Raw genomic sequence first — 12282 nt, forward strand, 5'->3', positions numbered from 1 at the left:
TAGGCAAATACAGGAAAAATCTTCTCTAACTTTGTGTTGATTCTTCTAAGAAATTTATTTGCTTGCTTATATTCGGCTAAAATATTGCTTTTTTTCTGTACACCTGATCATGGAGTAAGGTTACAGGGTGTTTTATTTGGGCACCTCATTTTTGGCCTTTATTGACCCTGGTGTCTTTTTCTGTTGTGGACTGCAAGTATATTCCTTGTCCCCAATTATTAGATGTGATTTGAGTAAACATTAGGTTGTAGGAAATGAGCAACTGCAATATCCTGTTTAATTTCAGAGGCTAACAATTTCCTTGGCTGGTGATCATTATTTGTTGTTTTCTGTGGGCATGGTAACATCTGTTAGCTTCCATAGATTCCATTAAACCCAAATGAAGACGAGCTCTGTTTTGTGCTTGAAACACAAGAAGAAAAGTTGCAAGTTGTAAAATTTTCACTCCTGTCTTTCCCTCTTCAGCTATGTTAAATACTAGCCCAGCTAGTTTTCAACACAACATGTCACATGTTTACACAACAGATTTTCTTTTTGTAGGTAAAATGAAACCAGACGCGATAAGTCTGTGCTGGGAGGTCTCTTATTCATTCGTACTGTGAATACTGAGGAATAACAGGGATTGCTATCAACAGTTCCTTTAATTTCTCTGTACAAGGTGCCATTTCCTACAGGTTGTAGTTTTGCCAGAAAAAAAAAAAAGTTGAAATTTCCCATACCTACATGTCTTAGGTTGATATTTTTATAAAATTTCAGCTAACGTAATTAAATCATCTTACATATAAATGTCATGGTGCTGCCTTCAACTGTGGGAAGCATAAAGCAATTTTTCGTTTAGTATCTGGCACCAGTTTACAAGCTTTCCTGATGGCTGGGACTGTACTGTACAACATTTTGCTTGTGAGAATGCTTATTATTACTGATACATACACCCATCATCACTTAAAGATAAAAAAGGGGGGCATCTGTCGACACATACAACACCACAATTAATATTTAGTTCTTCTAAAGCACGTTTTATCAGTTAACTGTAAATCATTGCAGGAGAAAGATCAGCATTAAAAGGGAAGGCAGCACAGCACACCAAAACATACCACTTTCACCTTTAGTGAGCATACATCTGTATGTCTGCATCTAGGCATGTGTAGATGTATATAGAATCATAGAATCGTTTTGGTTAGAAAGGAGCTTTAAGATCATCAAGTCCAACCATTAACCTTCCACTGCCAAGTCCACCACTAAACCATGTCCCTAAGCACCACATCTACTCATCTTTTAAAATACCTTCAGGGATGGTGACTCAACCACTTCCCTGGGCAGCCAGTTCCAATGCTTGACAACCCTTCTGGTGAAGAAAATATGGGACTGTATATGAGATGGTTTTTGGGGGAGGGAAGAGGTTGTGACTGTATGTGAATAGACATTTAGTCCAGAAATGATGTCGTAAAAATATGTTGTCAAATCACAGTCTATCATTAAATGGCATGTTTTTTCTGTTCCTTTGGGCATAACTTCCGCTATTATTCTGCTGGGGATTTACACCTGTGCCTTGCAACACTGGGCAGGTAGAAGACTTAACTCCATAGTTTTACCACAATACTTAAGCTGTTTGTTGATGTACAGGTGCACTTTGCTTGTTGCTGTGTTTCTATACCTGCCAGGAATGATAAGTATTACTTCAACATCGTTCAGGATTTCTGTAATTTCAGAACACTTGAGAGTCTAATTACTTGCCTTGATATTTAATTAGCAAGTCTTGCAGTAGCAGCTGTGCATGTGAAATTATTCCTAGAATTATTTATCATTGGAATATTATAGGTACTAAATGGAAGGGTTTGAGGCCTGATTTTTGTCTCCAAATTTTCAAAGTGTAATCAGGCAAATCCATATTTACACTGAACATTTCATCTCTACATTGCTTAAGAACTGAAACAGTGGAGCTTTCCAGCAATAAATGTAGTTTAATCTGGTTGGATGCTGTGTCACTCATGCCCCAGAGCTGCTAGAAATGACAGTACGAGTGCAGGTTGCCAGTTTGGCATACTAAATTGTGTTAACAACATTTTCAAAGGAAAGTTGGTTGTCTTTTTTCTGACAACCAAATTCTTATTGGCCACTTTTCTGTGTTATATCGAAGGGCAAGGCAAGCAGTGCTTCAAGAGTCTACTTAAAAGTCTCCTAAAGCCAATAAACCTTCACAGGCTGCACAAATAATAGCTTTCTGATTCAACTGCTGCACTCAAAAATTAACACAAAATAAATTGTATTGGTTTAACCTCAGTGTAATATTTCATTTTTTTTTCAGGGAAACAGAAATCTCCAAATAACTATTTACAGCATGACCCAAAGAAAATTCTCGACTAAAAATTTTTTGTCACTATTTCAGGCAATTTGATTCTCATTTTAAACCTTTTAACTTCTTTTTTTAAAAGGTTTTTAAATGAAAAATGCCAAATCGCCCCCAAAATATCGCGTCTTTTCCTTCAAGGTTACTGTTCTGTTTAAAACCACTCATCTTCAAAACCAGTGAAATCAGCATAAAATTTTCTTCTTGCTGTATGTGTCTGGAAATCCATGATTAAATATTAAGTCATCATCATCATGAAAGCAGAAATTTCTGAAGCATATAGATAAACTAGACAAGCAAAAAATTTTACATGGCCATTAGTGTTTGATTTAATTTGTGAAGTAACAAGTCACTGGAATGACAGTGAAGCACACTACATTCTTAATCATTCAGGTTTGCAGCTGGTTTTCATAAATAGCAAAAATTACCTAAAAAAAATTAAAGTATCATTTTCCTCTCAGGTAAGGCTGTATCAGTCTGAGTTTTGCTGAAGTCAATGGTAATATACTGATACATGCATGTTTAGGGGGGAGATATGCAGTGAGGTTTCCTTATTAATCTGTAAAGTATTTTTTTCTGGAATAAAAATGTGCTAATTTTTCCAGCAAAAAGGGATGTTTAAGAAAAGTCAACCTTGAGTTATCATTCTTTTGAGTATTTATGGAGTACAGTGCACTCATTTCCGTATTACCTAAGAAGAAGACAAGTGAGATGTTGCAAGTCTGTGTGGCATAAAATTGTTTGAAACACAGGGCAGTTACAGTTGAATTTGAAGTCAGAAGTTATGAGAAGAATCAAAAAGCACTATTCTGTCCTCGTTTCATCAGCTAAGAATGAGTATGTGTTGGTAGAAATGGAAGAAATGAAGAATAAGAGGAAGCTGAAAAGGAGGGAGAGTATTCCCAATTTCCTTTCCTTTTTCAGAGACAGGCATGCACAGCGTGCAAGGCCATACCTGACAGTTTATGCCTGCGGTTCTTGTCCATCCCATTGGCCTTTCCAGTGTTAAGTTTCATTTCTTGATGATATCAATAACTATGAACAGAAACTGCCTTCACGGTCTATAAACCCAGGGCACCTTGATTTTACTTAGTATAAAACCTAATGAATGAGTTCCAGTAAACTCTTAAGCTCAGTTAGGGCACAGGGAAAATAAGTGAAAGAGGCCAAGTATGAATTTGCCACAAAAGCTTGATTGTCTATTCCTAGTACACGGTGATGTTTCACTAAAAAATCTCCAGTGACACTTTGCAGGTTCAACTGCAGAGTATAAAAGAGAGCCTCAATGGTGTTTTTTTTTTGTTTGGACTACTTAGACCTGTGGTTCTGACAGAACAAAGTTCTTTTATTTTGTTCCTTTTTAATATGCCTGTTCTGCTTTATTTTTTTGAGATATTGCCATTTTTTTCAACTGCTTTCTCCTCTGTTCTATGTTGCATAGATTTCATTAATAAGGGTTTGCTGTTGTGCGTTAAGAAGCGTTTCTGAAGCAAGCAATCCAGAAAATTACTGAATTCAGTTGTGCTTAATGTCTGGCTCTGTTCCTGACAGAATTTCGCCACAGAGCTTTCCAAAATGTGTGATTGCAGTGAACGTCACCAACCTGTGTCCCAGGGCAACCATTTTCCCCAGGTGTTCTGTTCCATCTCCCTCTATGTATTGTGGGCAGCATGGCTGAAGGAAAGGAGTTTTTCTTCTGTTCCAGGAATTTTTTTAAAATGAGTTGTACTCTCTCAGTTGTGCAACCTTGGAAAGTCTTCAGGCTAGATTTGGAATATGATGGAAAATCAAAATATTTTGTATTTTGATTTTCATCGACATGTTCTACTGATATTGATACACTTCTGCATATGTCTAAGAAAAACTATGCCTACTAAAAAGTTAATTTATGTGCTTTGTAATCTTGCCCATTCCTTTAAATTCTTCCTGTCCGATTAAGAACTATTCTTTCATTAATAAATGATATATAATGATAAACAATGTATTTAAAAGAACAAAACAGACATAAGTTAATTAGAATTGGGGTTTGCAGAGTTGCTTTTGTTTTTGAAGGTAACAGATTCTGCTACACTCACAAAGAGCAGCAAATACATGTTTTTTTTCCCTCCTGTTTTTATTTTGTATGAAAAATAGCTAGAAAAATGAAGCCTTATTTAGATGTAGCATTGAGAACAACTCTTGAAAGATTAGGAATAAAATATGCTTTTCTGAGAGATTCAGTTGGTGCTGGGGGGCTATAGCAATTCACATTGCAAGTCGTTGATTTGCCATCAATACCTAAGACTTAAGCCAGGGCATCATTTCCTTTTCACTCTGCTCTGCACCTCCTTATTGCCTTTCTAAGTCATCTTTGATATTGCTGCTTCTACAAGGTGAGGAATTTGGCTTCTGATTTCATTTGCACCAATATCACACACTATAACTTCATTAGTTTCAGAACTTTTACTCCTGTTATGCAAATGTAAATAAGAAGCAGAGCAAATACTTTAAGAACCCATACACTGTAAGAATGTCTCGGTTTACCCGCTCATGGATATTATTTGTCCATGTGAATACAACTTAAACACAGTTCACAGAGAATCTCTGGGAGTCATGTGTTTCTCTTTCTTCTCAGTGCTCTTTTGGAAGAAGTAAAATACCAAACTAACATTGCACAACATATTTCTCCCAATGTGTTAGGATGCAATCAGTAAATCCACTTCCCAGTCCTGGGGTCATACATGGCACTTGTGCACTGAGCACCAGAGAGAAAGGAACACCATTATGTCTTTTGCTTCTCCACAACACTTAGTTGGAGTAAACTATCTTTTGCAAGAAAATTAGGATTTAATGGTAACTCTACTGGCATTAGTAAAAAGATAGGAATGTTTTCTGAGATACCAAGTGCTGTGGGTTTCATATAATTTTGACAAGCTCAGGGATTTTCTGTGCTCTTTTAGCCCATAGAAAGAATAGATTCTTAATATCTGAAGGAGATGCACATTTAGAAGGAGAAAGAATTGGAGAGCTTGGAATTCTTTCAGTCAGATAAGGTACTTGTCAATTCCAGTGCTCAACAAATCATTTTATTCTTCTGACTTATACTTTCCATCCATTTTTTCTCAGTTGCTTGAAATAAAGAAACTACTTTTCATTTCAATTTGCATAATGCCTTGCTGCAGACAGAATTCACAATCACTTTATTTAAGCTGTAAAGTTGAAAAAGATACTCTGTTCTGGTATGAAGGAGCTTTGAATGAGATTGCTGCCTTGCTAAAATATGGGGTCGCCCCCCAAATCAAAGCAGTTCTGACATTTTTCATGAATGGTCTTAGCTACTGCCATTTTTAAATGATACTTCTCTAATGTTGCATGGAAAACCGCTTTGACAGTGACTTTAAGGTTCTCTCAACATGTCAAGAAATATCTATTCCACTGAAGAAAAGGGGTAAATCTTTTGCTCAGGCTTTTTTCCTTGAGAAGACATGATTTTACAAACATCTGATTGGGGACAGGGAGCAAAAATTGCTACAAGTCTTATGTTACTCTATCTGAAAGAGATGTCTTAATTTCTCACAAGAGATTGTTAGATATTTGACAATATGCTAACGTCTGCTGCTCAAAAAAAAAGTTTATTTTTCTGTAACCTAGAGAACAAGTAAAGGAAGGTGGCCTTGTATCCTTGCCTTGGTCTTCAGCATGGAGTAGCATAAGAAATTTATGTTCTTTAGAAAATGACTCTGAGTGGCTGTTGTGGGATTGGCATTACTGGATATGGTTATCCACCTGAGATCTAGTGCTGAAAAAAAGTGGAAAAAGCTGATAAAATGCTTTTGTACTTAAAATTCACACCATCACTTATTTTACAATACTTTTCTTCTGTAGAGATGGCTTGGAATGAGTGGTGGGGCACAATTCACTTCTGTGCTTCCAAGCACAGATGAGATTTGGTGTGGGGGGAAATAAAATAATTATATCTTCTTTTATTTTCCCAATAAGAGTAGTTGGTTCTTAAGCCTACTTTCTGCCACAATTCTGAAAACGTTCTGGGACCTTTAATCCTCATTGAAGGCTCCCCCAGCACCTTGCCAATGTTTTAAGACTCCCTTGAATCTTCCATACAAGACTTCAGAAGAATTCGCACATGTGAATTTTTTCTCTTGGAAACTAGACCTTATATTAAACAGTGCAATTAAAAAAAAGGGCTATGCTGAATTATGCCAATGAATTATGCAAAAGTATCCCTAAATGTGGTCTGCTTTATGTGGGTTCCTATCAACGGAAACTGCCCTCTTGAATCTAAAATGAGATGGATACCTTTGGTTATCTTCAAAACAGGAGCACAGGCTCTTATTTCATATGGAAAACCTACAGTCTTTTGGATTGTTTTATTTTCAGCTTATTCACTTAGGGGAATTAAATAAGTGATTTATATAATTAGAAACCATTTTAATGTTTACTATATTTCTCTATAATTTTGGCACAAGAACATCATGGGAAAGAATTCAGATTATTTAATGTATAGTTTGAAAAACCTATTTCTTCTCTTTTTTTGTTGACAGGAATAGAGTTGTGTTGCCTGAAGATGAAATGAATTATTTCTGGACTGTACTTGTTTAAAATGCATGGCAAAATTCTGTTCAGAAAAAAAAAAACAGTTAAGCTATTCTTTTATTGCCATCATAATTATGCATTTGCAAGGGTAGACATCTTTCCTTTCAAGTGTTTATTACCACCTAAGAAAAAACAAACAAACAAAAAATGGCCCCCAGTCCTATTTTAATTTAAATTGAGTTGGAAGGAAACTGTTAATGTCAGTGATGCCTGAGGCGTATTTTGCACTTAGTTTATTTTTGTTACTCCACAAATGACTGTACAAGGTTATGAATTTATTAGGAGAAGTAGGCTTGTAACTCACAGAACATTTTGGAGATGTTTGGTCAGTAAAAAGGTGGTATATGCTCTGATCAATTATTCTTGCTAAAAATTATCAGGAGTGTCATTGTCCTGACAGCATCTGCTATTTATGCTTTTGTACAGACATTTTAGCATTGCTCCAAGTATTAAAATATCCACACTTCTTGGCCATAGTGGTCAACACACTGATCATTACTGCACTGCTTTTATACCCCTGTGGAAAAAGGAATAAGCTGACCCATGCCAGGGTGGCTGAAACTGTTTCCTAGGAAACCTGCTCCAAAGCCTGTAGAAATCAAAGAAACTCTTTCTATCCACCCCAGAAAATGAGTAATGACATAAAGGTACTTTGAATAAATTGTTTACAGGGTTGCAGTACAGAAACTTCTAAAGCATGAAGTACTTGAGTTAAAGAATTAAATTTGTTAGGTGAAGGTGTCAATAGACATAACGCGCACACCCCTCTGTGTGTAGGTGATAATTTTCACCTGCTTCTAAAAAGCACATTTGAAATATTGTAGGTTCTCTGCAGTTCAGCTCCTGCCACCATTTGTGATGTCTTTGGGCTGTTTCATCTGGTTTCCTCTTTGTAAGTTTATGCTGTAGCGGGAGTTTAGTGAGGTCTCTCACGCTAAGTCTTAAGGAAGTAGTCACATAGTCACATTCTGCTTTAACTCAGAAAAAGACGTGCTGAAATTATATTTTGTTTTTACCTGAATAGCAACACGTAATGAATGTAAAAGTATATAAGTGCAATACCGGAGCTGCAGTTCTGCTCTGCTGAATATACAGCTCTTGGCACTGCAGTTCCCTAAAATGACTGATCTGTGTCAGGTTTCCTGGACTTTTCACCACGCAGGTGCTGGGCACCAATCCAGAAATCTCAACAGATTCAAAACTCAAGCTAAAATTAGTTTGTTCATGACTTCCCTACAGGGACTCAGTGAGGAAGGTGCTTCTTATGAGCTCTCTCTTATCTATGTGTGTGTGTGTGTGTATATATATATATACACACATATATACACACACACACAGGGCTATACATCTGGTTGCAATTTAGTATATGTAATGGGATAAATTTGCAGATTAGATGAGACACATTCAGAGACAACAAAAGACCTTTTGAAGTTTTCAAGGTTTGTTTGTATGCTGGTGAAAAAATTTGGTTAGAACATACTTTGTCCTGAATGTGGGATATTAAGGTTATCTGTCTGGAGGGTCAGGTCCCATACTTGAACTTGGGGAGAACTACACAGATAAAATGAGGGCTGTCGTAATATCCATGCTTAAAATTTAGATTTTGAAAAAGATACAGACTGGGATTTCGTTTGTCTTTCTGGTAGTATCTTGGTTTTATTATTAAGGAATGTGTATAGTTCAATTCAGCAATGCATTTAAAAACACTGATTTCACTAACATTGGAGGGCTTTGTTGAAATTTTTGGTCTGTCTAATCCAGCGTTACTTCCATTCTTAAAAATATGGGGCATTACTAAACAGAAATTTTTGCCCTCAGACTGTGACTAGACTTAATATTTCAAATGAATTTTCTGCTACAAATGATCAGAAATATAGAAATACAGAGAAGAAACATCACAGAAATTCTAAGTGCACAATTCAGAGCCTACTCACTGACCATGCAGAACCAGTCTGTTAACTCTGCCCCTGGCCTGGAGTTGTTGCCAGCTGTTCTATAAAAAAAGTTTTAACCAGAAAACTTGCATCAGTCTGTCAGTAAATATTTACACTGTGCAAGGTTTATGCACAGTATAAAGCCATTTTTAGAATTTACTGTTCTTTCACTCCCCTGTGGTTGCTGCTTGAAGCAGGGATAATGAGTGTGGAGTGGTGTCTTCATACTTCGTAGCTGTTTTAGGAAAACTTGAGACAATGAATGGAAGCTGGTACTGTTGCTGAGTGTGAGGTAGCTATTTGGTAGAGAGCAGAGTAGGGCAGCTTCCAGTAATTTCATTATATTTCACTGGTTTTATGCTGCTCAGAAAATGATCAGGAGGTTTGACTTTATTTTTACCTCAACAGGAAAACTTGTTCAAAATCACAGAATCACAGAATCACAGAATGTTAGGGATTGGAAGGGACCTCGAAAGATCATCTAGTCCAATCCCCCTGCCGGGGCAGGATTGCCTAGACCATATCACACAGGAACGCGTCCAGGCGGGTTTTGAATGTCTCCAGAGATGTGGGCAAAGTATTAAAAAGAGAACAAATTCCTGGAAAAAAAAGCCTATCCTGAAAAACAGAAAGGATGAACCCTGTTTTCCTGAAGTTCTAAGCTCATAAAATAGCTCTGTAAAAAATATTTTGGTTTAACATGCAATGAACATGATTCTCCACTACCTTATGTCCCAGTCTTTCCCTAGGCAACTACTAAGCATGTGAAGAGACTATAAAATGAAAATTATGATACACAACATTAAGAATTACTTTGCTCATTCCTTACATTTTAAGTAGGTATTCAGTTCATATACTTGGTAATGGAAAGGGTTTAACAGAACTTTTTAAAACTTATAAGAAAAATATTTTCTCGGAGTATTGGTTATGCTGCCTCGTACTGCTAGAAAAAAGCCTCTCTGTGTGTATCTGTTTAGGGAGGGGGTCATACATTATCATTAATATGTTGATTGTGCAAGAATTTAATGAATGGTAAAGAAAAATGCCCAAATCAAGTTTTTCTGTCAATGCTCTGTATTCTTGCTGAGATTTTTAATAGCTATGGGAATGTATAGCTATTTGGGATCAAAATAATAAAAGATATCTTCTGCTGCTAGTATTTTTACTAGACAGATATTCATATGATATTCTGGCCCTTATTACCCTTTAGAAGCTTTTGTTAAACTTATGCGAAAATAAGGTTAAAAAAATCCCTGTTCTGCAAGCTTTTAACTGTAATAGCAATTACTTGAAAGTTGTGACTTTTAGTATTGTGTGAAGAGCAATCCAGTGAGTCTGGCAGGGTATCTGTCTTTATAGGTATGGGACAACTGCTTAAAACATTAGTGAAACACTAACATTTACAGTCTGGTCCAATAATCTACTTCATGACCAGTGCTGACTCACCCATGCTGAGCCATAGAGAAGAACAGCAGACAGAATAAGCACGCTAAGCAGCATGCTACATCCCCTTGTGTAACTTCATCTACAGTGTTACAAAACCAGTTTTAGGCATGTGTAACAGTTTGTGAAGTCAGGCTCTAGCTTTGTTGGGATTGGTTTGCGTTTACCATGTTAACAAGGATATTTCATGCTTCCCATAAATTGTCAGAGTTAAGGATATCATAGTAAGAGGTGCCCCAAAGCAGAATCAGAGGAAACCTATCATTAGTTATTATTTTTCGCAAGTACATTTTACGTGTTGCATTTCACTACTGAGCACGATTTGGGAAACACTTTCCCCTGGAAGGGGAACTTTTAGTTCAATTCTTTGTATTTCATGTACAGGAGAAACATTGTATGAGTATAACAAGCTGCCACTTTGGGTGGTGTTTTTGTCACACCTTCAGCTGCCTAAGGACTAAATCAGTGGGCATTTCCACATAAGGACTGGAATCATTAAAACGCATCTCTGGTTTCTTTGGCTGTTGACTGTGAACAAAGCAGTGGAATGTACAGAGCTGGTGCTAGCTGGGGTAAATTGTCCTTCAAACAGATATTACTCAGTCTTTTTGCTTTTTGAATGTGCTGAACAATGTTTGCTAAATTTATGAATGGCTTCGTTGAAGTACAGCTGTGGTTTTATACCACGATAAAGCTTTGGCCTACAAGGCGCTCATAATGCATCAGCATTTTGGATAAATGATAATTTAACTGTAGCTGTATGAAATTTCAGATGGTCAAGCAATATAGCCATCCACACAATATAAGCCATGGTGCTATGTCTGTTAGATCAGTGAGACCACCTGTTCTTAAAATAGGGTTTAATTCTCCAGCTTCCTCCTCCCTGTTGTTTCTCTTCTAGCGTACCCCTATCTTTTTTTCTCCATTTTATTTTCATTGTAAATCTCTGCAAGGTCAAAGAGGAGATCCATTTACAGAAGAGGATTACTGGTGGACCAAAAAATTACACAGGCACCTATTTTTGGCAGAAGGTGTATACTATTCATAACAAATTGAATTTCTGCACCTCATTACCCCCTGATAGAATGGGTAGGTTGTTTCACTTATCACTCTCAGAAACATAAATTCAACTAAAGGGAAGGGGTACATTCCCAGGGGGGAAGCGCACGTGCCCCTTTGTGCATGTTTGCGTGGTTCTGGAGTGGGCACCATGTTAGTATGTAAGCAAAGTGCTCCTACATCACCATGGTAGTCATTTCTGTCTATAAAGCACAAGCACAAATGAATCTACAAGGTGGAAACATTCATGCCCCATGAATAAATAAGTGGTGGGAAAGGCATGATGACAATATACGTCCCTTCCACAGTCTGCTGTTACATGGCCAGTTTGGATGAGGTGTAACCCAGATGCCTTCTCCCTGTATCTGTGAGCTCCAGGATTTGGTTCTCTTTGCATACATAACATGGAGAAGTGAATATTTAGACATATGTGCAGGCTTGGTAGACCATTACCCAAATAAAGGCCATAAAATTCTGTGGTTATTACTGTCTGACTTTTAAAAAACATTCATAGGTGATGATTCAGTATAGACTAGGGTGTCAGCTGTGAAGATTTGGCTGTCCGAAGTCTATAGTACAAAGCTATGTAGAGTAGTTAATTGCAGATGGTGTTTGTAATGGAATTTAGGATAATCAAGTTATATTGACTTTCTGTTACATTAAACTGTTTGACTCCCTTATGCCATTTTGAAAATGGAATGTAAGTTACTGGAGATTGGAATGCTGGTCCTCATGCTGGGAAAAGCTGGGAGAAGATGGATTGCTTAAATAACTGGGAAGATATTAAACTTACCATGCCTTTGTGTAGTCCACTGGGGTAACAATTATTTTCCAGTCTTGAAGAAGTCTGAACAAATGTCTAGGATAAAAGTGGAGTTTCAAGATGGTGTTTTCCTAATACTGCCC

At 37.0% G+C, this 12282-nt stretch overlaps 1 protein-coding gene across 1 annotated transcript in view; it reads right to left on the reverse strand.

Moving 5' to 3' along the window:
- Positions 1–12282, reverse strand: part of TACR3 (tachykinin receptor 3) — a 37667-nt gene that overhangs the window by 3678 nt on the left and 21707 nt on the right. The window lies entirely within an intron of this gene.

The sequence above is a fragment of the Nyctibius grandis genome, chromosome 6 (genome assembly GCF_013368605.1).
Source record: "Nyctibius grandis isolate bNycGra1 chromosome 6, bNycGra1.pri, whole genome shotgun sequence".
In the NCBI taxonomy this organism is placed as follows: domain Eukaryota; kingdom Metazoa; phylum Chordata; class Aves; order Nyctibiiformes; family Nyctibiidae; genus Nyctibius; species Nyctibius grandis.